Source organism: Macaca fascicularis, chromosome 14 (assembly GCF_037993035.2).
Source record: "Macaca fascicularis isolate 582-1 chromosome 14, T2T-MFA8v1.1".
Taxonomy (NCBI): domain Eukaryota; kingdom Metazoa; phylum Chordata; class Mammalia; order Primates; family Cercopithecidae; genus Macaca; species Macaca fascicularis.
In genome coordinates, this window is record NC_088388.1 from 120,841,036 (window position 1) to 120,862,825 (window position 21,790).

The 21,790-nt window shown below is 40.8% G+C and overlaps 1 long non-coding RNA gene across 1 annotated transcript in view; it reads right to left on the reverse strand.

The window, feature by feature from the left end:
- LOC141408531 (uncharacterized) overlaps window positions 1-21,742 on the reverse strand; it is a 258,154-nt gene extending 236,412 nt beyond the window's left edge. The window contains exon 1 of the long non-coding RNA XR_012423832.1: window positions 21,620-21,742. This is a non-coding gene — a long non-coding RNA (uncharacterized lncRNA). The remainder of the gene's footprint in view (window positions 1-21,619) is intronic.
- Between the last annotated feature and the right edge of the window lie 48 nt (window positions 21,743-21,790).

Here is a 21,790-nt window from a genome sequence, read left to right on the forward strand (position 1 = left end):
TGGGCAGCCAGGCTCTGACACTGTGTAGAAAACAAAGGTAATTTAATACTAAGAAAGAGACATATAGTGGGTCAAATAATATAAAATCTGAGCACATTAATATTTCTGTCACTTTAACCAAGAATGTTATGGCATATGTGTCGCTGGGAGTGACAGAAGCTATTACTGAAATGAGATTAGAATCTTTTTGAAATATCAACAGAAGCATTATAGTCGGTAACATTCCCATATAAAACAGATGACATTGATGCTACACAATCAACATACTAGGGGAAAAGCATGCAGAATTACAGACTAGATTATTTTGCTCTATATAGTTTGTTTTTTCTCTTCGGAGTTTTTGGTTAGCTGTCAACTCAGTTTTTCTCAGCCCCAAGTACAATATCAAATTTCTCCGATTTTTAAACAGAAGTAGGGTGAGTATATTTGGGTTTCCTTTTATTTATTATGACCACCAGGGTGTGAATCAATTGGCCAAATAAATGGGTAAATTAACTTGTAAAAATAATTCCCAGGCTAGGAGTGGAGGTGCTTCTTCTGTCACCTTCACAGGATTGGTCAGGACTATCTTGCCCTTTGGCTGGGCCAGTGCAATGTGAATTCTATGTTCCAAGTTTTACAAACCCCTTAAGAAGCAAAATATAGTAGAAGGGTATTTTAATATTGAGGTCTGTTTAATCTCATCTTCCCCATCCTCTAATGATGCAAGCAGCATCAACAACTTTCTATAGTGCTGTCTTCAAAGTAGAGCCAATAGCCAACAAAGAGTTAAATGCTTCACTTTGGAGCTCTTCTGTATATTTGGGTAGATCTAAAGCAGGAAAAAAGGCCTTAAAAGCCATGTCTTGTATTGCAAGTACCAACTACTTGAAATAGAAACAGAATTATTTTACTTCCTTGGCTTTAAATGTGAAAGAGCCAAGGCCTAGAAGATTCAAAACACAGTATAACAAGAACAGATGGGTAATGTAAGCAGAGATGGAAACTCCGAGAAGAGAATCAAAAGAAAATGTTAAGAATAATAAACATTGTAACAGAAATAAAAAATGCCTTTGATCAGTAGACTGGATATGACCAAGGAAAAGATCAGTGAGCTTGAAGATAGATCACAGAAATTCCCAAAACTGAAATGCAGAGAAAAAAAATGAAAAAGATGGAACAGAATATACAGGAAGTATGGGACAATTTAAAAAGGTATAACATATATGTAATAGGAATAACAAAAAGGGAAGAAAGAGAGGAATGAACTGAAGAAATATTTGAAGTAACACTGGCTGAGAATTTCCCAAAATTAATAATAGGTGCCAATCACAAATCTAAGAAATTCAGAAAAACACCAACCTTGATAAGTGCCAAAAAACCTACACCTCAGCATATCATATTCAAACTGCAAAAAGAAAAAAAAAGAGAATCTTGAAAGAAGCTAGGGGCTGGGGGGACCCACCTAACCTATAGAGGAATACGAATAAGAATTACATCAGACTTCTCTTCACAAACAAGCAAGAGAGTGGAATAAAATACGTCAAGTGTTAAAAGAAAGCAAAATACCCAACAAGCTACAATTCTTTATGCAATGAAATTATCCTTCAAAAGGAGAGTAAAAGATTTTCTTGGACAAACAAAATTTGAGGGAATTTGTTGCCAGTAGATCTATCTTAAAAGAAAGTTAAAAGTTGTTCTTCAGAGAGAAAGAAAATGATAGAGGTCAGAAACTCAGATCTACATGAAGACGGAAGAACATTACAAAAGGAATAAATGAAGGTAGAGTAAAATCTTTCATTTTTCTTATTCTTAATTGATCTAAACGATAATAGTTTGTTCCAAATAATAATGGTGACAACGTGTTCAGAGTAGAGCTTGTCGATAAGTGAACAAAATGACAATAATATTGTAAGAGATGGGAGTTAGGTACTGGGAATTCTCTGCTATAAGGTACTTCAGCTACCCATGAAGTGGTATAGCGTTATTTAAAAATGAACCTGGATTGTAAAAATGAACTTGGATTTTAAAATGAACTTGGATAAATGCATATTGCATACTCTGGAACAACCGCAAAACCAAACCAAACCAAACCAAACACTCCACCACATATACCATAAGCCAGAGAGTCAGGAAGATGATGCGGTGATACTAGAATTTATTAACTGAGAACAGAAGGGGGAAAAGGTGGATTAATGGGGTGCTTTGAAGTCTCTGAGATGTGGCCCAGGTCCCAGCGGTGGTTGGAGATCACAGGAACACTAGAGCTCCTGATAGAAATTCCAGATGATCTGGAAGCATTTCAAATTAGAATGTACCATTTTCTCTTTCGCTCTATGCAGTCTGGAGGACTGCAAGCCTCACAGAGAATCCCCAGGTCCAATATGGCATTTGGGTGGTAGAGTAGCAACTGCTGAGGAAATCAACAGATGGGTCAGAGGACAGCGTTGAGTCCCTCAAGCCACAGCATGACACGAGAAAAGCAGCTGAGTATTCAGAGACCTCCAAAAGGAGCCTCAGAGTGGGGATGAGGGACACAGGTGCATGGGATTTTGAACAGGAGTTCATCAGGAGATTGTCATCATAAGCAGCAAATGTGCCCTCATGGCTCCTGCTAGTTTTTTCTGCTAAGCTTGTCTTCTACTAAGTAATTTTCCATTTCTCATAACTCCAGCATTTGCCCTCACTCTACTTCATGGAGTCTTTCTGTGACTCCTTTCAGAATTCAGCTCTCACTGTTAATAATCTAATCTTCTCCAAAATTCCCAAGCACAACTGCAGAGTTGAGAGGATCTTATCAGATTAGCTTGTTCCTGAGTAGAGATTTAGAGATTTCATAGGCCACTGGCGAACCTGGGCATTGGCTCCTCTCAAGCCAGTTGCTCACCCATGGCCTCATTTGGTGAGGATAGAAGCAGGACCACTTGGTTGAGACTATGTATGTCCAGGGATGCTCTTTTTAATCCCTCAGCAAGAGGTGTCTACAAGGTAGTTTCCCTGAGGAAAGGCCGTGGGCAGGTCAAGCATGATAGTTGACCTTGACTTGCTTGATTATAGATTGATGCATAGATAAATACAAAGCAAGACTGTTCTGTAATCAGTAATCGGTGGTAAGAAGGAATCACAGATCTGAAAATAATAATACTGTAGGGGGTAGAGTCATGGTGGTAGCACTTTTTCTTTTTTCTGTCATTTCTTAAGCAAGTCATATTAGTATTGACAGTAATAAGAGCTAACATTTGTTAAATGTCTATTGCATATTAATTAACCTATTTACATAAAAGTACTTAATACATTAATTAAATGATTGATTTAATTTCCATAATAATTCTGCAAGGTAAGTACTGATATTTTTATCACCAATGAGAAAATTGAGAGTCTGAAAAATATAACAACTCATACACATAATTTTCTTGCTTATAGGAAGTAGCATTTGCACATAATGCTTTCCTTGCAAAATATCCTTGATTATACTTCGGAACAGATTTACTTACACAGACCAAAGATAAAAGTGTAATTTAGAGATGAGAAATGAGAAAAGGGCCAAGCACGATGGCTCACACCTGTAATCCCAGCACTTTGGGAAGCCGAGGCAGGCAGATCACGAGGTCAGGCATTAGAGACCAGCCTGGCCAAAATGGTGAAACCCCGTCTCTACTAAAAATACAAAAATTAGCCGAGTGTGGTGGCGCACTCCTATAATCCCAGCTACTCAGGAGGCTGAGGCAGGAGAAGCGCTTGAACCCAGGAGGCAGCGGTTGCAGTGAGCCTGTATTGTGCCATTGCGCTCCAGCCTGGGCGACAGAGCAGGACTCTGTCTTAAAAATAATAAATAAATAAATAAATAAATAAAGGCATTAAAATAAGGTGGTAGAGGGTTTTCAAAAGCTTACTCTAATTATAGTAATTTTACTAAAACAAAACTCTATTGGCTTTGCAAAAACCTACAGAATCCTAGAAAGCTTTAACTGAAATTTAGGCCTCTATAAGATTTTTATAATCTTGGTGTTTAAGAGGAAACAGTTCACTGGAAAACAGAAAACTGGGTTTTTCTTGGTTTTGTGACTCATGTACTGCAGAACCTTAACCAAGTCCCATAACTTTTCTGACATCACAGTCACCACAACCAATAAGACCTCATCAAATGCTTTTAAAATGAACATGGACTATGAGGTAGGAAGGAACTTGAAGATGCTTCGGATGAGCAAACCTGAACCCTTTTCCTAAAGATCAAAGAAAAGGCATTATGTATGTAATGTGACAAGCATGCAAAAGTGGGAGACAGTCCCAGTGAGTCCTCAAGGAATCCACTAATGAACAAAACGGAGATGTAAACAATGATAAGACAATGCATAGTGAGCTATATTACAAGTCTTCAGTAAAGATATATGAAAGCAAAACTAGTTCCCCCCCTCGTACATTGACCCATTGGTAAAGGCACAATGACTGACAATAGGATTCACTTTGCACGCCAACTCCTATCAATTAGTAGCAGCCCAGAGTCCTATGTGGAGAGATCTGTGACTGTCCAGGCCAAGCAGGAAAGAGTGCTAAAAGTTATTAAAAATGTCTGACGTGGATATAGGTGGGAAAGCCCAGGGGCATGTGTGTAGAATGAGAACAGTTCAAATGCATAGAAACCTTTGAAGTTACCAGGAACTAGGTTGGAATTCTTGCTTCATCACTTAACCATGTGATCTTGGACAGCACAAACCTCAGCTTCTGTATGTATATAACAAAGGATCTAGTGCCCATATTTTGTACTGCTATGGGTATGTCCTTATATAAAGTACCTAGCACAGTGTCTTGACAGGCAGTGGTTATTCAATATATTTTAATTTCTTTGACTGGAAATCCAACTTCTTCCATACAATATATGGTAGACAGGCATTTTTTTTTAAATAGTGATCATTGTAAATATAGTTTACATGGTCTAGAAATCACGTATCAGTGAGGACTCTAGACTCCTCTCAGCCCTGAAGACATCTCTCAATACTTACACTGAATTTTTAACATTCCCTTTGCAACTTCACACCTTAGATTTATGCATTTTCTTATTATCTTCCTCTGCTTTTCCTCCCTCTGCCTCTTGGATTTCTTATATCTGTGAATGGTACCAACATTTATCTAAGGACTCAACACATAAAACTGGGAATCAAGGATGCCTCCCAAGCCACCATTTTTAACTAAAACACCTTCTGAGTATGAAGCGGTGAAGGAAAGGCTGTCACAAGGCTTCCCTACTGGAGATGTGCTCTGTTCTCTGAAGAATCATTGTCCAGTCCCACTGCAATGAAGTCCATCATCGTAGTCTGGAGTAGTCATTTTGAAGGCCTTCAAATACCCACTTTACAGTTTAGCTCCATTGTATGACTAAACAAATGGAAACAGCCACATGTTTCTTTCCCTTTCCTTGATAAGTGAGTTTCCCTAGACCTCCTGGCCTCTTTGTGCCCTTTGCTGCGTACAAGAACAGAAACTGCCTCCCAGAGCAGATCTGCAAAGAATTTTTCTGGCTGAGGCAACCTGAGGTCAAGAAACCATACAGCTGTCAGCTCACAGTTACAGTCTAATGGGAAGAAGCCTGAGGCATGGGCATCAGGCTCCCACACCATCAACCTCCTCACCAGCATTTCAGCTGAACAATAACCACAATTGATATAAGAAAGAACAAAGCCACTTCCCAAATATTTCTTTCTTTCTTTTTCTGCCCAGTATGCAATGCTTCCTGTTTCTCTAGTAATGAAAATGTGTTCATCTGTCAAATGGAAAGCTGCCCCACTGTCTTAGGTGCAGAGAACTTCAATCACAGCAGCTGCTGCGACCAGACCGAGAGCCAAGCTCCTCATTTGTTTTGGCTAACACTGAAGAATCAGTTTAGGCATCCCCTAGAACAAAATGGTGCACGGGAACAGAGCCAAGCTATGGAAGAGAAGCAGCAAAGTTGCAACAGATTATTTGTCTGCTAAAGCAGAAGGAGAAAGATATCAAAACCTGGATTCATTTGAGTCCAGCCTCCCTAACATATTCTCTATTTGCAACACAGATGATTTCCTCTAATATCATTCAACAGGTGCTAAACTGTAGCTTTTCTGAAGATTAATCATTGCAGCCTTGGCAACAGAGAATTAGAAAGTAACAAGGTGGCTCCCAGAATTCTTAAGCTATTTCTTCTGAGTACTCAGCACAGGGCACTATATATATTTTATATATATGTGTATGTGTGTGTGTGTGTGTGTATACACACACATATATACACATATATAATATATAATATATATACACATATATTATATATATATTATATGGATATATATTATATATCCATATAGTGTATACTCAGGGCAATATATATCTACACTATATATATAAAACTTTCCATTTGACAAATGAACACATTTTCATTATTAGAGAAACAGGAAGCATTGCATACTGGGCAGAAAAAGAAAAATATTTGGGAAATGGCTTTGTTCTTTCTTACATATAGATATATGACATATATCTATATAGTGCCCTGTGCTGAGTATACACACACACACACCCCACTACAACATATATAATGATACATAAATATATATAGTACATATATAGTATATATATGTGTATATATATGCTTGTTAATTATAAGAAAGCTATCGTTGCCCTCTGTGTTCACAGAGCACCCATACATCCCTATATCTTGACATACATCACATTGATAGGAAGTTATATTTGCTTCTGTGTCTCCTGCTTATGCTGCAAGTTCTTTAAGATAGGTCTATCTTTAACTTACCTCTTATTTTCAGAAACTAGCACATGATAGACAATAAATGTGGATCGAATGATTTATTTGCTGAGTTAAACTACATAAATGCATGAATTATCAATCTTTCCATGTCATTAGGGAGATTTGAGTAAGCATGGTCATTTTTTGGAAATTTACCAGCACTGATTATCCTTAAAGCTCCATTTAGATTTTTATTTTCACCCATTTGAGACAAGGGCCAAGGCCACACAGATGTAAATTATTTCGTTGGGTCACTAAACCAAGTCCATGTTGCGGTCCAGTTGGCCCACATAAGGAAAAACGTAGAGCTTGGGAATGATATGGTGTTACTTTTTTCCAAATTTATCTGAAAATGGCTAGCTTTGAACTTCCATTTGAATATTGTAGGCCTCATTGGAACAGGGGAGCAGTGAAACCAAACTCTAGGAAGGACAAAAGGAGAAATATATAGAAATCGTAGAATACTTAAATGCCTCAAAAATTTTGAAGGTCTATCTCAAGTCTGGCCAGCTTTTATTGTAGAAGATTGCTCTCATATGGCCAGCCTGTTTGTTCTGTATGGGGATATGTTCCAAGAAATATCTAAGTTAGGTACTTTTCTAGGTCAAGATAAGTCAGTACACAGTGCTAGTGAACTGTGGATGTTGCAGTATGATCTACTGCCTGAATTTCCAAGTCTTAGATGAAGGTAGTGATCTGGAGTAGATGAATGGATCATTCATTTAATGCTAAAGGGTGTCCAGTAGGAACTGAGTCATTGGCCTGGGAAACTGGAATGGAGAATGGAATGGTCTGGGAATGGAGAATGGAATGGCCTAGGAATGGAGAATCCTCAGCTTTATCTTTAGTAGTTTTATCTTTACTAGTTAGATCTTTGTGATGGTTAATACTGAGTGGCAACCTGATTGATTGAGGGATACAGAAGTATTAATCCTGGGTGTGTCTGCATGGGTGTTGCCAAAGGAGAACAACATTTGCATCAGTGGGCTGGGGAAGGCAGATCCACCCTTAATCTGGTAGACACAATCTAATCAACTTCCGGTAAATATAAAGCAGGCAGCAAAACGTGAAAACGAAAGATGGGCCTAGCCTCCCAGCCTACATCTTTCTCCAGTGCTGGATGCTTCCTCCCCTCGAACATCAGACTCCAAGTTGCTCAGTTTTGGAACTCAGACCGGCTCTCCTTGCTCCTCAGCTTGCAAATAGCCTATTGTGGAACCTTGTGATCACATAAGTTAATACTTAATAAACTCCCCTTCATATATATGTCTCCTGTTAGTTCTGTCCCTCTAAGAGAACCCAGACTAATATAGATTTGGGTACCAGAAGCAGTTCTAGAGGAACAGAATATTAAGGATGGAGTTCTTTCATTGGTTTTAAGGTTTCTGGAGTTGACTGTTTAATATGAATAGACCCAAAAATGCTAAGGACTGTACTTCCAATAGTATGCAGAACACTGACAGTCCTTGGCATGCACTATTTAGAGAGTTATGTAAAATAAATGCATTTGACACTCCTGATTCACTGCTCATGAGAGGCAAGGAGTTTAGTGACCCTGTACGTAGTAACTTTGACCGTATGTGGAGAACCAAGAAACATAATGAAGCTGGTTGGTTGCTCCTAAATTCAATGACAAAGTGATAAAAGAATATGATGAACTCAGGGATTCTGTTTTCCAGCTTCGGAAGCAGATACTGAGCCTCAAATATGCTAAGATTGCCCTGAGTGAGAGTCTTATCTCCAGTAGAGAAAGAGCTGAAATTGTGGAAAAACAGACACAAGCTTTTATCATGCGAGTGGCTGACCTGCAATGAAAGGTGCATGCACAGCCTCAACAGGTGTCTACTGTTAAAGTGAGGTCATTGATTGGAAAAGATTGGGACTCTGAAACTTAGGAACGGGGATGTGTGGGAGGACCCTGATGAAGCTGGGGACTCTGAGTTTGTAAAACCTGATGAACCTTTTTTGCCAGATGGAACAGCTTCCCCATCCCCAGTAATGGCAACATCCCCTCCCTTACCCATGCTGCCATCAGCCTTTCCACCTTTGTCTGAGGAGATAAACCCTGTGCTGCCTGAAGCAACAGTGATGGCCTCCCTTGAGGCAGTTGCCAGGCTAAATAATGTTGATTCTCCTCAGGAGCCACCCCAACACCCCTGTTTGCCTTCTAGACTTATAACTAGACTAAAGTCCTAATAGGCCCCTGGATGTGAGGTTGAGAGTGTGACCCATGAGGAGGTGCACTACACTCAAAAAGAACTGTCTGAGGTCTCTAATTATATAAACAGCAATCTGGAGCACAGGCACAGGAATGGATATTAAGAGTGTGGGATAATAGTGGAAAGAACATAGAGTTGGATCAGGCTGAATTTACTGACTTGGGCCCACTAAGTAGGGACTCTGCATTTAATGTTGCAGCTCAGAGAGTTAAAAAAGGTTCTAATAGTTTATTTGCTTGGTTGGCTGAAACAAGGATTAAAAGATGACCCACTGTGAGTGAGCTGGAAATGCCTGATCTCCCTTGGTTTAATGTAGAGGAAGGGATCCAAAGGCTTAGGGAGATTGGGACAGTGGAGTGGATTAGTCACTTTAGACTTACTCATCCCAGCTGGGAGGGTTCAGAAGATATACCCTTGACCAATGCCTTGTGAAATAGATTTGTGAGGGCAGCACCTGCATCTTTGAAGAGCCCTGTAATTGCTCTTCTCTGTATGTCAGATCTAATGGTGGGAACCACAGTCACTCAACTACAAAATTTAAATACAATGGGAATAATTGGATCCCAAGTGGCAGCCCTTAACTATCAAAGGCAAGGTGGGCATGGCTACTGCAAGGGACAGCAGAGGCAGCAGCAATCAGAATAGTCTGACTCATGTAGAGCTCTGGCACTGGCTAATTAATACAGTGTTCCTAGAAGTGAAATTAATAAGAAGCCTACTGCATTCCTACTTAAATTATACAAACAGAAAACTTCTAGGTCAAATGGAAAAAAGACTAATTTAAACTATAAAAACAGAGAATCACAGTCCCTCAATCAATTTCCAAACTTGAGCCAGTTTACAGACCCAGAACTCCTTGAATGAAGGGGAGACCAGGTCTCCTTGAGGAAGGACCCCACTACATTATCAACAATTTATGCAGGATCTTTCTCCCATCCTTCCACATGGAGACTTCCAAACTTTTACCAGGGTAACTGTGCACTAGGGAAAGGGAAATGATCAAACATTTCAGGGACTACTGGACACTGGCTCTGAGCTGACATTGATTCCAGGGGGCCCAAAACATCACTGTGGTCCTCCAGTTAAAGTAGGGGCTTATGGAGGTCAGGTAACTAATGGAGATTTAGCTCAGGTCTGACTTACAGTGGATCCCCAGACCCTGTGATCATTTCCCTAGTGCCAGAATGCACAATTTGCACAGACATACTTAGCAGCTGGCAGAACCCCCACACTGGCTCCCTGACTAGCAGAGTGAGGGCTATTATGGTGGGAAAGGCCAAATCGAAGCCATTAGAGCTGCCTCTACCTAGAAAAATTGTAGATCAAAAACAATATCACATCCCTGGAGGGATTGTGGAGATTAGCGCCACCTCTAAGGACTTGAAAGATGCAGGGGTGGTGATTCCCACCACATCCTCATTCAACTCCCTGATTTGGCCTGTACAGAATACAGATGGATCTTGGAGAATGGCAGTGGGTTTTTGGAAGCTTAACCAAGTGGTCACTCCAATTGCAGCTGCTGTACCAGACGTGGTTTCTTTGCTTGAGCAAATTAAGACATCTCCTGGTAGCTGGTATGCAGCCACTTACTTAGCAAATGCCTTTTACTCCACTCCTGTCCATAAGGTCCACCAGTAGCAATTTGCCTTCAACTGGCAAGGCCAGCAATATACCTTTACTATCCTACCTAAGGGGTATATCAGCTCTTCAGCTTTGTGTCATAATCTTATTCAGAGAGATGTTGATCACTTTTTGCTTCCACAAGCTATCACACTGGTCCATTACATTGATGACATTATGCTGATTGGATCCAGTGAGTAAGAAGTAGCAGGCCGGGTGCCATGGCTCAAGCCTGTAATCCCAGCACTTTGGGAGGCCAAGACGGGCGGATCATGAGGTCAGCAGATCGAGACCATCCTGGCTAACACGGTGAAACCCCGTCTCTACTAAAAATACAAAAAACCACCTGGGCAAGGTGGTGGGCACCTGTAGTCCCAGCTACTCGGGAGGCTGAGGCAGGAGAATGGCGTAAACCCGGGAGGTGGAGCTTGCAGTGAGCTGAGATCCGGCCACTGCACTCCAGCCTGGGCTACAGAGCGAGACTCCGTCTCAAAAAAAAAAAAAAAGTAGCAGCAAACACATTGGATTTACTGGGGAGACATGTGCATGTCAGAGGATGGGAAATAAATATGACTAAAATTCAGGGACCTTCTAATTCAGTAAAATTTCTAGGGGTCCAGTGGTGTGGGGCCTGTCAAGATATTCTTTTTAAGATAAAGGATAATATTCTTTCTAAGATAAAGGATAAGTTGCATTTGGCCCCTCCTACAACCAAGAAAGAGGCACAACACCTAGTGGGCCTATTTGGATTTTGGAAGCAACACACTCCTCATTTGAGTGTGTTACTCTGGCCCATTTTTTGGGTGACCCGAAAGGCTGCCAGTTTTGAATGGGGTCCACAACAGACAAGGTTCTGCAGCAGGTCCACGCTGCTGCGCAAGCTGCTCTGTCGTTTTGGCCATATGACCCAGCAGATCCATTGGTGCTTGAGGTGCCAGTGGCAGATAGGGATGCTGTTTGGATCCTTTGACAGGCTGCCATAGGTGAATCACAGCAGAGGCCTCTAGGATTTTGGAGCAAGGCCCTGCCATCTTCTGCAGATAACTACTCTCATTTTGAGAGACAGTTCTTGGCCTATTACTGGGCTTTGGTGGAAACTGAATATTTGACTATGGGTGATCAAGTCACCATATGACCTGAACTGCCTATCATGAACTGGGTGTTTTCTAACCCATCTAGCGATAAAGTGGGTCATGCACCGCAGAATTCCATCATCAAATGGAAGTGGTATATATGTGATTGGGCTCAAGCAGGTCCTGAAGGTACAAGTAAGTAACATGAGGAAGTGGCTCAAATGCCCATGGTCTCCACTCCTGCCACCACCCTGCCTTCTCTCCCCCAGCCTGCACCAATGGCCTCATGGGGAGTTCCCTGTGATCAGTTGACAGAGGAAAAGAAGACTAGGGCCTGGTTCAGAGATGATTCTGCATGATATGCAGGCACCACCCGAAAGTGGACGGCTGCAGCACTTCAGCCCTTTCCAGGACATCCCTGAAGAACAGCAATGAGGGGAAATCTTCCCAGTGGGCAGAACTTCAAGCAGTGCACCCAGCTGTGCACTTTGCATGGATGGAGAAATGGCAAGAAGTGCAATTATATACTGATTCTTGGGCTGTAGTCAATGGTTTGGCTGGATGGTCTGGGACTTGGAAGAAGCATAATTGGAAAATTGGTCACCAAAAAAATGTGGGGAAAGGGTACCCGGATGGACCTCTCTGAATGGCCAAAAATTGAAGATATTTGTATCCCATGTGAGTACTTACCAACAGGTGACTTCAGCAGTGGAGGAGTTTAATAATCAAGTGGACAGGATGACCTGTTCTGTGGACACTACTCAGCCTCTTTCCCCAGCCACCCTTGTCATCTCCCAATGGGCCCATGAACAAAGTGGCCATTATGGCAGGGATGAAAGTTACACATGGGCTCAGCAACATGGACTTCCACTTACCAAGGCTGATCTGGCTATGGTCACTACTGAGTGCCCAATTTGCCAGCAGCAGAGACCAACACTGAGAGCACAATATGGCACCATTCCTTGGGGTGATCAGCCCCCCACTTGGTGGTAGGTTGACTATATTGGACCTCTTCTATCATGAAAAGGGAAGAGGTTTGTCCTCACTGGAATAGACACTTACCCCAGATGTTGGTTTGCCTATTCTGTACACAATGCTTCTGCCAAGACTATCATCCACGGACTTACATAATGCCTTATCCACTGTTATGGTATTCCACATAGCGTTGCCTCTGACCAAGGCACTCACTTTACAGCTAAAGAAGTGTGGCAGTGGGTTCATGCTCACTGAATTCACGGGTCTTACCATGTTCCCCATCATCCTGAAGCATCTGGATTTACAGAATGGTGGAATAGCCATTTGAAGTCACAATTGCAATGCCAACTAGGTGACAATACTTTGCAGGGCTGGGGCAAAGTTCTCCAGAAGGTCATGTATGCTCTGAATCAGCATCCAATACATGGTACTGTTTCCCCCATAGCCAGGATTCGTGGGTCCAGGAATCAAAGAGTGGAAGGGAAAGTGGCACCACTCACCATCACTCCTAGTGAACCACTAGCAAAATTTTTGCTTCCTGTGCCCACAACATTACGTTCTACTGGCCTAGAGGTCTTAGTTCCAGAGGGAGGAACACTGCCACCAGGAGACACAACAATGATTCCATTAAACTGGAAGTTAAGATTGCCACCTGGACACTTTGGGTTCCTCCTACCTTTAAGTCAACAGGCTAAGAGGGGAGTTATGGTGTTGGCTGGGGTGACTGACCTGGACTATGAAGATGAAATCAGTCTACTACTCCACAACAGAAGTAAAGAAGAGTACATGTGGAATACAGGAGATCCATTAGGGTGTCTCTTAGTATTACCATATCCTGTGATTAATGTCAATGGGAAACTACAACAGCACAATCCAGACAGGACTACAAATGACCCAGACCCCTCAGAAGTGAAGGTTTGGGTCACTCCACCAGGAAAAATCCAAGACCCTCTGAGGTGCTTGCTGAAGGCAAAGGGAATACAGAATGGGTAGCAGAAGGAGGTAGTAATCAATACCAGCTATAACCACGTGACCAGCTGCAGAAACAAGGACTGTAACTGTCATGAGTATTTGCTCCTTCTTTTGTTAAGAACGTGTCTGTGCATGCATACACTTGAACTAAGAAAATATCTTCATTTTATTTCCTTTTCCTTTTTCATGTGACATAAGATTTATTGACTTCATATCAGCATTGAAGTATTAACTTTATGTAATAGTATTTGGGTTGGGGATTGGTACATTTCTGGTCGTACAAAGGATAGTTGTATTATGTTAGGTGTAACTATGACCTCATTATTGTCTTTATTTGAAGATTATGTATGATCTCAGGAGATGTGTAAGGGTTCAATTTGACAAGGGGTGGACTTGTGATGGTTAATACTGAGTGTCAACCTGATTGGATTGAGGGATACAGAAGTATTAATCCTAGGTGTGTCTGTGTGGGTGTTGCCAAAGGAGAATAACATTTGAGTCAGTGGGCTGGGGAAGGCAGATCCACCCTTAATCTGGTGGACACAATCTAACCAGCTTCTAGCAAATATAAAGCAGGCAGTAAAATGTGAAAAGGCAAAACAGGCCTAGCCTCCTAGCCTACATCTTTCTCCTGCTGGATTCTTCCTGCCTGTGAACATCAGACTCCAAGTTCTTCAGCTTTGGTACTTGGACTGGCTTCCTTGCTCCTCAGCTTGCAGATGGCCTATTGTGGGACCTTGTGATCATGTAAGTTAATACTTAATAAACTCCCTAGATATATATATATGTTAATAATAAACTCCCTATATATATGTATCCCTATATAAATATATTCCGATATATATATCCCCATATATATCCCGATATATACCCTTAGAGGGTTCTGTGCCTCTAAGAGAACCCTGCCTAATACAGTCTTCTACCTTGGATGCCTCTCTTCCAAATCCACAGTGCTTGCTGGAATGAAGGCACCACAGAGGCAGCCTCCTTTGTTGAGTCCCTGCTCATTGCTGGAGACAGCAAGCTCTGTCCAGACCCCTCCATAAAGGGGGGTTTAATCTTCTTTGCCCCATATATTCCATGCTTGTTTCCCCTATCTTCCTCCCACATTATTTCAATAGTAAAATGGTCAGTGCTCCACACACAAACTGATCTGATAACATTTAGTTGAAATGATTAAATTTAGCAAAATATTGGAGTAGGATTATTTAGTTCTGTGATACTATGTGGTTGGATCAAAATAATTTTCATTTCGTTGCTTAGTTCTGTTTTTCTACAGTATCAGGTTACTTAACTCTATCTTGTCAAATATCAGATTTGGGAATGTTAGGATAATAAAAGCAAGTTTCATTATTTCAAGATGGATATTTGGCATTGTGTAGTCATAGCTTATATCTGAGATAATATTTTAAGGATTAATATTGGAGCAGAACTAGAAGAATGATATAGTTATTCAGCATACATGTGACATTTATGTCAAACAAGGATAGATTGAAATAAACCAGTTTAATTTCTAAAAGCCCATTGCATTTAGCAGAAAATTTGGCATACTGTGTGCAAAACTGTGTCATTGTCCCATAAGCCAAACTCTTCAAATTACTACTGGAGATTTCAATTCAACCCAAGCAAATGCATAGTATATATGTGCTTATATGAGTGTAAAAATCTGAAGCCTCTGAGACAAAAGTCTTAAGACAATGTAGCAGGTGTCAATTTTTTACCAAGATAATGGTGAGAACCCTAAATCAGAATGTTACATACTTAAAACAAATTTGTTTCAGTGGCATAAACTCAAGTGTCAAGTATCAAATGCTGATTCAAAGAGAGACCACATATGTCAGGTTTGTGCAAGACTGTTTCTGTTGATTTTCTTCCTTTAAGTATGCTCTTGTATCCCAAAGTATTTTCTGAAGGCTGAAATTCAGCCATCTGTGGTGCAGGAACACAGGACTGGGAAGAACTTGACCCAGTTCCTTCAGGGATTAGTTCTTGAACTCCTGAAAACTGTATTTAAAGTGGCTTACAAATGGATGAGAATTCTTGCTTGACATTTTAAAAGCTATGATGGGAATTAGTTTTGGCTTTGAAACCAGGACTTACGAGTATTAACACTAGGTCCTTCTTCTTAATCACAAGGCAAAAACTGCATGTAAATTTGGTACAACAATGCTCGACCACTTGGAATAAAACTCAAGATGTTGGAAAACATTGATTAGCCTTGAATACCATGTTAAAGGTAGAGTCTTGCTAAGTATACCTGCTGATATAGAGCCCTGTAATAGTACCAAACTGTTAAAAGGTAGAGATGACCACTGGGCCCTCTTCCGTATGGCGAGCTCTGTTACTCTTGGGGTATGGCATATTATAGTGACTACTGGGTTTCCTTATCAGGAAACTTTGGTTGAAATTTGGCTTTACCTATATTCGAATCTCAAGCAAGTTACCTTGAGGATGCCAACAATTCTGAGGCTTAATGAACTAAGACAGTGATTCTCAAACTTTTCTGTCTTAGGGTTCCTTTATACTCACAAAGTTAGTGAGGACCCCAAAGAACCTTTGTTTATGTGCGTTATATCTGTTGACGTTTTCCATGTTAGAAATTAAAACTGAACATTTAAAAATATTTATTCATTTAAAAATAACAGGCCGGTGCAGTGGCTCACACCTGTAATCCTAGCACTTTGGGAGGCCGAGGCGGGCAGATCACGAGGTCAGAAGATCAAGATCATCCTGGCTAACATGGTGAAACCCCGTCTCTACTAAAAAAAAAAAAAAAAAAAAAAAAAAATACAAAAAATTAGCTGGGTGTGGTGGCAGGCGCCTGTAGTCCCAGCTACTCAGGAGGCTGAGGCAGGAGAATGGCATGAACCCGGGAGGTGGAGCTTTCAGTGAGCAGAGATCGTGCACCACTGCACTCCAGCCTGGGTGACAGAGTGAGACTCCATCTCAAAACAAAACAAAATAAAAAAAAACAATAAGCCCATCACAGACTAACATAAAATATATTTTTATGGAAAAATAACTATATTTTGCAAAAATATTAGAAAGGAGCATTGTTTCACATTTCTGCAAATTTCTTTAGTGTTTAACAGAAGGCAGCTAGAGGCAAGACTGCATTCAATCTGTAGTGACATCGTACTTCATATAGCCTCAGGTAAACACCGTGTACTTGAGCGAATGAAAGTGAAAAAGGCACTCAACATTTTAGTATCACTATGAAAATTGTTTTCATCTCATGGACTGCTTGAAAAAGGGACCACCAGGGGTCCCCACTCCACACTTTGAGAACTACTTTCCTTAGAAATAATACCGAATAATAACAATAATAATAAGCATAGCTAGTATTACTTAAATGCTTGCCCTGTGCTTCTCCCTATTTTAAATGTTTTTTTATTATTATCTCACTTAATCCTTCTAGCAACTGAACGAGGTAGATATTATATAGCATTGTCTTTATTTTCCAGATGAGAAAACTGAGGCAGAAAGAAGTTCAGATTTCCGAAGGTCACATAGATCATAAATGATAGAGCGAGGATAGGAGCCCAGGTACAGTGTTGTCATAAAAATCAACAGTAGTAGACAACAGTGTGGTGGCAGCAGAGGTGACATTGGTGATCATACAGTGGCACTGTATGCTATCTAACATTTAGGAAACACAGGTTATGTAAAATGCCAGGTGCCTTTGGTACATTGTCTCATATTCTCCTCACAACAGATCTATGATGTACTTTTATTATCATCATCATTTGACAGAAAAGGAAACTGAGTCTTTCCTAAGATCATATTTAGTATGTAGGAAAATTATATAAACTCTCTAACTATAAAGTTTTGTTACTACTGTAATTAAACATAAAATTATGCTAAGGGCCGGGTGCAGTAATCCCAGCACTTTGGGAGGCCGAGGGCGGGGAAGATCGCTAGAGGTCAGGAGTTCAAGACCAGCCTGGCCAACATGGTGAAACCCCGTCTCTACTAAAAGTACAAAAATTAGTCGGGTCTGGTGGCAGGTGCCTGTAATCCCAGCTACTCGGGAGGCTGAGGCACGAGAATCACTTGAATCTGGGAGGTGGAGGTTGCAGTGAGCCAAGATTAGGCCACTGCACTCCAGCCTGAGCAACAGAGCAAGACTCAGTCTCAACCAAACAAGCAAACAAAATTGTGCTAAGATTAGATGCTGTGATCTGATACCTCATTTAACTGGCATCATGGCATCATAAGATCCAGTTATATCTGCAGATGTGAATTTTCCAGAGTAGTTCATTTTTACTACTTTGTGGCCCAACTGTTTTAAGGTATAACCATAATGATGGAAGAAATCATTATGAGCATCAGTTTGGATTCTATGCTTTCCTGTGGAGATGCATTGCAGGCTGTTGAGATGGGAAAGCATCAATTTCCTGGTCAAATAATTCGAGGATACTCTTCATGCTGTGCCAGTGTTTTCTTTTTAGGGTTTGTGTATCTTTCCTGTTTTTGCTATCTCCTCCTTATAAATTCAGTAGTATTTTTATTTTTTTCAGATTTAGCCCTTGTGCCTGATTTTAGCCAACTCTCTTTTTGCGCGCTTGTAAATTATTGCTTCTATTTTGTCCTCTTGGGGAATTAGGCAAACACATTTGCCTGTACATATTGTGTGTAAAATAAAGGCAAAACCTATCTGAGTCTATGGACTCTGAATATTTGTTTAGATTGCTCCAAATTCTTCCTCTGCTCACTTCCACTTGATTGGCCTTACTCACACAAATGCAGTTGCTACATAAGCACTTTCGTGTAAGTGAGATTTTACCAAGTGATCAGAACTTCTGAAAGTTGGTGAGTTTTAATGCCATTTACTAGGACAGCAATTTGCATATGGGCTTTCTTTTCCTGTATTTTTACATTTCAGAGCTCTGCTATTAACTACACTTTAAAAAGAATCCTTCAGAGGAAACCAAATATGCCTTGTTCCAATTCCAATAAGGTTGCTTTGAATATTTTGAACTTGTAGTCACGGTTGAGATGACTTAATTTAAAACACATTTGGAAGCGCAACTGAGCCTAACCTATGTAGGTAGCTTCATTATTTTCTTGGATGAGTTCACTTTCTGTTGTTTTGTTTTTGTCTAAACTCATGGCCCAGCATTATTTATCTTCTTCTCTATCTGCGATGTATCTCTAGTAAAAATAAAATAAAAGGAAAGCCACTATTGTCAGAGCAGAACGAAGTGGTAAAAACATGAACAAAACAAAAAGGAAGAACAGGAGGAGGCAAAGTCTGAGAAGAAAAGAAACATAAATCATTGTTGTACTAGATTCAAATTAATTCGACAAACAATGATATGCACTAAGGACTGGTCCAAGGTATACACTTGCAAAGTCTTCTAATCACATCCTTAATAAAGCTTAAAGTCTAGGATCTGGCGCCTATCTACCCAGCTAGGCTGCCACTCCTCCTGACCTTCCTTATATGTTCCATAGAAAACGCTACAGAAAACAGTATGATGCTTCCTCAAAAAATTACAAATAGAATTACCATATGATAAAACAATTCTGCTGCTGGGCATATACCCAAAAGAATTGAAAGCAGGGGCTCAAACAGACACGCGTACACCCACGTTCATAGCAGCGTTATTCACAACAGCCAACAGGTAGAATCAACCTATGGGTCCATCAATGGATGAATAAACAAAACGCGGCATACATATGGAATGGAATATTATTCAGCCTTTAAAAAGAAGGAAATTAAGTTGGGCATGGTGGCTTTTACCTATGATCCCAGCACTTTGGGAGGCTGAGGCTGGTGGATCACTTGAGGTTAGGAGTTCGAGACCAGCCTGGCCAACATGGTGAAACCCCATCTCTACTGAAAATACAAAAATTAGCAGGGTGCGGTGGCAGGCCACTGTAATCCCAGCTACCTGGGAGGCTGAGGCAGGAGAATCGCTTGACTTTGGGAGGCTAAGGTTGCAGTTTGCTGAGTTTGCGCCACTGCACTTCAGCCTGGACAGCAGAGGAAAACTCCGTCTCAGAAAAAAAAAAAAAAAAGGAAATTCTGATACACATTACAATATGGATGAAGGTCAAAGACATATTAAGTGGCATGAGCCAGTCACAAAAGAACAAATACTGTATGATTCCACTTATATGAGGTACTTAGAGTAGTCAAATTCCCAGAGACCAAAAGCAGAAAGACGTTTGCCAGAGACTGGAAGGAGAGAGTAATTGGGAATGTTTAATCGGTACAGAGTTTCAGTTTTGCAAGATGAAATAGTTTTGGAGAAGGATGGTTTCACAACACTGTGAATGTACTTAGTGCTACACTTAAAGATGGTTAAAATGGTAAATTTAGGTTATATATATTTTGCCACAATTTTAGAAAATTTTTTTAAAAACTAAACAAACCTACACATTTGTGCTGTTGTCATTCTGTTGCTTAATATCTTATAGGCTGGATGCCTGAACACACTGACTTTGGTAAACTATCTTACTTCAGTTTAATTATGCTAAGTAAGGCAGAAGGAGAGCAGTTGACTTGCCACCAACAGGCTGGAAGGTCGCTGACAAAGGTCCACACAGAACCCTAGTGACTGGCTCCTGGCTTTGTGCAAAAGCCCCCGAGGCTTTGCCACTTCCCCGTGAATTCGTCACTGTAAGCCTGAGAAAGCCGATAGACACTGGGAAGGGGGCTGAGCTCGTTGCTTTGCCAATCATGGACCAGTCCCAGAGAGAAGACACCTGTGATGTGACTTGGCCATTGTGTCTCCTCCATAGTGCTGAGCTCCTGCACTTCCATGCTTATTAAAAGTTACAATTCTGGAGATGAAACAGGGATATACTCATCTGGTTGTAATTCAGGACAGAGAAAAAAGCCTCACCTTCACCCTACCCAGCAAGCCTCCTCCCGCCTTCTTTCTCCACCCAAGAAACGCAACAAACCCCTCTGTCAGGGAATTATTTCCTCCCCGTGACCATTCTCTAATGAAGGGCAGGTGTGCGTGCAGCCCATGGAGAATACGAGAGGATGGGGCGCCAGCAGGGGTGAAGAATTTCCTGAGAAATTCAAGCCCTTAAATCGCTTCTCTTCCATTAGCCAAAGAAAGTTTTTGGTTAGAGCTGGAGGTTGGCAAAGTTTTTCTGTAAAGGGCCAGCTATTAAATATTTTAGACTTTGTAGTCCCCCTGACAAGTATTCAATTTTGCTCTTGAAAAATGGCATAAATAATATGTAAAAAAAGAATGTTTGTGTTTCAATAAAACTTTATTTATGGACACTAAAATTTGAATTTCACTATAATTTTCATGTGCCTCAAAATATTATTTTTTAATTTTTCTAAATCATTAAGAAATGTGAAAACAATTCTTAGCTTGCAGGTCATACAATAAAGCAGGTGGTAGGCCAGATTTGGGGACTATGGACTGTTGTTTGTTCACCTCTGGTTTAAATATTTATAATCTACCTACTTTTAAAAAATTAATGTAGCTCACATGTTCCTGGGAGGAAAGGCAATATTTACGGATAACTTGTTTAACACAATTTAGCATAGCATGATGGTGAAGAGCATTGCTTCTGGGAGCAGATGGTTGGGTTTAAATTCCAGCCCTGCTACTCACAAGCTGTGTGACGTTAAGTAAATTACTTAAACTCTCTGAACCTGTGTCTCCTCAGCTGCAAACAAGCTGACTCCAACAAAATCTACCCAACAGAGTTGTATGGATTAAACGAAATAGTATGTGTTGAGTGCTTAGACCGTTGCCTGGTGCCTTGTAAATGTTAGATGTTATTTGCTATATGACAGCATTATCACATTTAATCCTGCCAAATGAATATTATCACCATGTGATAAATACAAATAATACATTTCAAGTCATTTAGGCAGCTTGCTTGTTGGGAGTCAGAAAACACTACCCAGAGCCCTCTTGAGCTGAAGGAGATTGAGAGGGCCTAGGAAGCAAGCTCACTCCGACCTTCCACCACATTTCTGACCTTCCACCACATTTCTGTGCGAGAGCCAAATATAAAGGAATTCTCTGTCTTACCTTTCCTGCAAGTAGATCACAAGACCCTCATGTGAGCGATGACCCGCTCCATACCCGGAGGAAAGAAATGCTGCACAGAGAGGCCAAGAAGCGTCTGAACAAATAGGCCTCTCTGAGTAACACGCCCCCCACACACAATTTATTACCATTAGGCCCTGCCCCTTTCTGTTG